The sequence below is a fragment of the Terrapene carolina genome, unplaced genomic scaffold, assembly GCF_002925995.2.
Source record: "Terrapene carolina triunguis isolate 2854851 unplaced genomic scaffold, T_m_triunguis-2.0 Scaffold42, whole genome shotgun sequence".
Taxonomy (NCBI): Eukaryota; Metazoa; Chordata; order Testudines; family Emydidae; genus Terrapene; species Terrapene triunguis.
The window spans coordinates 62084474-62090473 of record NW_020664393.1 but is presented as its reverse complement, the minus strand read 5'-3'; the positions used below and the strand labels follow the sequence as shown (position 1 = coordinate 62090473).

Sequence of the window (6000 nt, the reverse complement as noted above, 5' to 3'; positions counted from 1 at the left end):
TACAGCACTCTGATTTGGGAACGCACTCTGGAGAATGTTACTTTAAAGAAAAATGGTGTTTGGGGACAGCAAATTCTGTTTACTGCATTTTGTGACTTAGCAGGACACTGTACTCTTTTTCTTCATAACTACATGCTGAAATTTCAAAATGTAATCTCTGCATCAACTCAGAAATATATATCTTTGTAATTTATCTTGCAATTCTTCACTAGCCCTTGGGATATGTCAGCTGAAGAGTGGGTGGGTACATGAGATGACCTATCCCTTCCTGTCATGGATGCAAAATGTCACACTGGATTGCAAGCCCTAATGATTTCTTTGGCAAACCAATCTTTTTGAAAGTAAATATAACTATGACCCACATGATTGCCCCACCCTCTCCGCTTCTAAACAGAGGTTACATGTGCAAATATTGGTCAAAAGTGGTGAGGAGACAGGGTAAGAGATCTGAGTGGGAAGAGAAGCCAAAGATCAGCATGGTTCTTTACTCTCCACCCTTCATGTGAACTGTCCATAGGTTTAGGTAGCTGGCTGTAGGGATGAGCTGCACTATCTTCTCCCAGCAAAGTAGCATGTTACATGTTTGTTAAATGCTGATTCTCCATAGCTGTTATTACTGGGTTGACCAGTAATTCTATAATTTGATACAGATTAATAGCAGGACATCTTCACTTTAGGATTTGAAAAATCCTACTATGTAATTTTCAATTAGCAATACATAAGACCCCAATCTACTTCCAACTGCTCTTTCTTTTCATCAGTTGAAGGATCTCACTTTTGTCTCAAACAACTGTCACCAGCCTGCACTTTTCATCTTTTTGTCCTTATGTGTTTCAAACTCTTTTGACATAAAATTCTTGACTTTCTTACTAGGGCAATTTGAAAAAATGAGCTGGGGACTCTTGAATATTTGTGTGAAAATTCAGACACACACACACCTTTTTAATTCAAAATTTGTAAAATTTTGACTAGCTCTACTGTTGGCTGAAAAATAGGTGAGAAGGATGACAATCCTCTCAACTTTTTCTTTATCCAAATCTTGAAATTTCATCAATTTCAAAAATGTTGACCAGCTCCATTTTCTTACATTTCATCTATGGTGCTTAGGGATTTCGGGTACAGAAAAATCCTTTACCTCTCTAATAATTTTTTTTCATGTAACCAGCTATGTGATCAGTGTAGTTTTTTCTTCTGATGTTTTCCTGCATTATCTTGACAAGAATGTATACTTCTGAGCTGGAGATGGAAGTAAGAGCTAAGGAGGTAATACTTTAAAATTGCCATTATACTTTTCTGTAATATTGTCTTGCAAGCAAAGGGAGTTCTGTGTACACAGGAGTAGTTTTCCTGAGTTGGGCAGGTACTGTGGTGATCAGTGCCATAAGAACCTAGACAAATTTAAAAAAAAAAAAACAAAAACTAGACAGGCAAAAATCAAAGCTGTTAATCACAGCACATATCTCAATATAACAGCTGAGTAGATTCAGCAGCTTCCATCATCTTCTTTCACTCCAGACTTGAAACCAAATAACAGTGCTCAAGACAGTCTCTCCAGCAAATGATATCCCACTTCGGGAAGCAAGTCTTATCTCCTGTGAGTGGGGGGGTGGGGGGGAAAATAATTTCAAAAGCCCTTCTGTAAGAGTAGGATGCAGACCAGATAAACGTAAGCCATATCACTTTGATAAAGGACTACCAGTATAATCTTACTTTACTTACAACAATAAAACAAATGAGCATTCTTCTTGAAGCACGAGGCATTGGTGATGCAGGCATTTTCATTCAAACAGGTTTGGATTTGGATTGATTAGACACCTCCTATACTTCTTCCCCTTACCCCATCAAATTTTGCGTTGATAGAGTAAATGATACAGAGACAGAATCTTAATAACTCCCAATTGGTCATGTGAATCTTAGGCATCACAACTAATGAAAACTTTCATTAGCACTTATGGTGAATTCCATGATGTGCATTTTGTTAATTCAAGGGGCATTGTACTGTTTGGGTCTGACCATGTTTAAATTAATGGCTAGTAGACTGAATCCTGAGTACCTGAGGCTGTTCTCAGCAGGCGCTGAATTTTCTCTTTCTCTTAAAGGATTTACTGCCACAGTTTATTGCTGCCCATGGAGGCCCTTTTTCAGGGGTACAAAGAAAGCAGAAAAAAATATCTTGCTGGGAATACTTTAGCGTTTTCTTTAAAGCAACAAAAACAGTCCATTTTGAACTTTGAAGGAGTTCTGTTTTATAGCAGCCTCACAAGTTATTTTGGAAGTTTTTTTTCTTGAGCAGTTCTTCTCTTCCATGTACTACTTCTCTTCTCTCTTCCCCCCCCCCCCAAAATACCTTTCACTTTCTAAAAGCAGGGGCACTTCCAAAACCACTTGGAACTGAATGTAAGTTAAATAGTATCCTACAGAACTTGACATTCCATTTTTGAACTATTGGCCAATATTTGTTCTCATTTCTATTCAGGTGGCTTTCAAAAATTATGATGAACTTTGGAACGACAGACCAGAGAATTTGGGGCTGTTAGTACAAATAACCATTTTATTCCCAAGAGATGCTAAACCTAAGACCAATTCTTTCAAACTAGATTGTCTCAGGTCTGTATTTAGGCACCTAAGTAATCAACCTGGTTTTTTTTTCTTCCAGGCCAATTATAGTTGTGGGTGTTTAGCATTTTTCAAAATCAAGCTGGCTGACTAGCTGCCTAAATGGGAATTTATGTGCCTAATTTGAGACACTAGAGTCTGAAAATGATATCCAAGACACTTTTTATTCATATCCCAGTGATTTCAGAGCAAGAAAACAGTGGAGCTTGAATTCAATTCAATTAGAAAAGTTATTGGGTCTCAGTTAGATTGATTGTCAGCTAATTACAATTTGCAGAAATAGTCATAAAGCTTCCAAGGATCCCCTCTTCAGGCTGGCTAGCAACTTCACTGTGAAATCAGATATTGTCAGCTCCATTGCTCAAAGCATTTGCAACTTCCGGATGGAGAATCAAGTTTCCTGTTAAAACACGAATAGACGCATCAACCGTTGGAAGTAGTAGATATCTATAGTATGTCATGTTCCAACTGTCTTAAGTTCTTAGAACTTATGCTCCTCCTATTCCCCTCAGATCTGCACAGTGAAGGCCTGAGAGCATGCGGATGATGAACGAGATTGACCAGGCCCTTTGCCTAGGCATCCACTTTTGCAACTTCACACTGAGGAATGCAGTTCTCCCATGAATCCCAGGTTCTGTTGCTTTGCAAGTGCAGTGCATCCAGGAAGTAATGTGGGTTATGAGGTTGATACTCCCTTAGTGGCCTATTGGGTACTTCTGCTCAGTGGAAGTACCCGGGCTGCTTTAAGTTCAAGAAGTTGGCATGCGGGTGTTGTGAACTTCCTAGACTCTGAAAAAACAGGCATGCAAGTTCCTTTAACATACATAAAAGTGCTTTTAAGTAGCTATAATTTCTCCCTTAAGTGTTCCTTCACCTTTCCAAAAAAAAAAAAAAAAAAATCCTCACCAAAGGTGCATTGGTCCTTGCCAAGACCAACAAGTTTAGAAGCGAAAGCTGCATTTGGAGTTGGAGCCAGAAAAAGTGAAACCACTGCCTTACTTTTTTGTAAACACATCCATGAAATGCCTTTGCTGAAAACATCAAAAAAAAAAATTCCTTGCACATGATCATACTCATGAAATTTCAGGTGGCTTGGTTTCATTTTGACTAATTTAGAAGGTAGGAAACTCAATCTAGTTTATAAGGAAATTTTGTTTAAATCTTAACCATGGAGAGATTAGCATCTCTACCTAATACTTTTTGGAAAAAAATTCATTGCATTTAATGGTGTTTGGAGTCCTCTTAAGTATAGTATTTGCTGTAACAAGTAATGCTGGGGGAGAGGGGTATTCAAGGTCATAAAATACCTTTTGTCTAATTGCTTTTGATAAATGAGGGTGTAGAAACAATGTTGCTGTGATTTTAAGACATGACTACAGCATACATAGTATATCTTTCATTCTATGCTGTTCTCTGTATTATCAGTGCTGGGTGATGAGCTATGTAGCAAGGGGCAGTGCTGACAAGATAGGCTCAAAGCAATGCCTTCAAGGCATTATGCTCCCTTAATGTTCGGGTCCGTCAAAGCCAGACAGGTGTGATGCTTTTGGCAGATATGATGCCTCACTTAGTGACATGCCAAGATTGGTCTGCTTCAAGAGGAGACATTTTAACTTTCGTTTGGCTTCATTTTCAACTCCCTGAAGAGGCCACCCAAGACCTCACATTAGCCCAGCCTCATTAACTTCAATGCCTTTGGTCCACATCGCAAATTCTTAGGGACAGCGGGATATATTGATTGGCTTTATATCGTCCTCATGACGTATAATTTTAGTGATATCCCAGGTAATTGCACCAGCTTCATCACAGAGACAATCCTTTGTATATTTGATGGATAAGCAAGGCACTGCCTGACAGTGCTTTTTGCACAGCTAATGTTGATGCATACCTGGCAGTTGCTACATTTCCAGCAACTGCATGGTCTGGAACAGATCATTTGAATCAGGGATGTTAGACCCTGGGGAAACTGAGGGCAAGTTGGGTTTTTTTCCCCTCTGTGAAGAAGGAGGAGACACAATGATTTCTTCCCAGGAACATCTGACTCCACTGTTCGTAGGAAAATGGCCTGGATTGTCCCTTCTGCTTCAGAGACCATTAGGACCCCATGGTAGGCATTTTGAGGAGTACCTCAAAGAGGCTGCTCTTACAGACAGGGTAAATGATTACCATTGTCTTGTTCATGACTAGTTGTTGAATAACAACATCCTTGCAGCTCCCTCTCTATCTGTAATGGGTCTGACAAAGTATTTTCTCTCAAGGGGTTACACTAGTTGTTTTCCACCTTCCTCATGACAATTTGCTGGTGGAGGTTGTAAAAGGCAAAGCCGGCCACTTTGGAGGCTTTGATACGGGATTTACCAGTTGGTAGTGCTGGCAATTCATATTAGGCAAGCATCACTTGAAACTGGTGAAGAAGGTCCCACTTTCCTGTGTATTTTATTTTCCTCCAAGAGAGATGCAGTGAACTTTCAGTTCAGTTCAGTGATAACCAGTGAGCGTATAGGCAACCAGACTTCAGATGCAGGTGTTTCAAGTGATGGTGATGTGTCACTGAGGGCAGTTGTATCTAGCATGGGCACTTGTTGGCTCTCTTGGCTGTGTTCAGACTTTTACAGTAGAACCTCAGAGTTACAAACACCTTGGGAATGGAGGTTGTTCATAACTCTGAAATGCTTGTAACTCTGAACAAAATATGTTTCTTTCACTTAATACAGTTTTAATTAATTAAAGTCTTGTATTAAGTTAGGAAAGTAGAAGTGAATTATATGGGCTGTCACGGTTGTCCTAAATAGAGGGAATTTCATGGATGGGGCTGTTTCCTGTTGCCCGGGACAGACAGATCTGGTTCTACCCTCAAGCTGCAAGGAGGCTGAAGTAGCCATTGTAATGGATTTGTGGACCTTATTACTCAAAGAAAGGAAACTTTCAGTTAAGCACAGTTAGGTTGTCCTAGTTTCTAATTTATTTACTTCTGAAAAATACCTCTAACTTTTTTCTATGCAATGTTGTTGTAGCCTTGTCAGTCTCAGCATGGAAGAGAGACAAGTTGGATGAGGGTATATCACTTATTGGACCAACTTCTGTTGGTGAGAGACAAGTTCTCGAGCTTACACATGAAGAGCTGTTATTCAAGTGTAAGCTTGAAAGCTTGTCTCTCTCTCTTCGACAGAAGTTGGTCCAATAAGAGAGATTACCTCACCCACCTTGTCTCTCTAAATATTTTGAACATTTGAGTGTACTGACTTGAGGAGTGGGGGGAGAATTGAGCAAAGACACTGGTTCTGATCTAAAGCCCACCAAAATTAACGAGAATTGACTTGAATCAGCTTTGGATCAGAGCCTGATTCTGATCTTTCTTTCTTTCTTTCTTTGATGTAAAGGAAT

At 39.5% G+C, this 6000-nt stretch overlaps 1 protein-coding gene across 3 annotated transcripts in view; it reads left to right on the top strand.

Annotated features, from left to right (window-relative positions):
* The window catches only part of FAM49A (family with sequence similarity 49 member A), a 68693-nt gene that overhangs the window by 46729 nt on the left and 15964 nt on the right, over positions 1-6000 (top strand). The gene's annotated exons all lie outside the window — the stretch shown is intronic.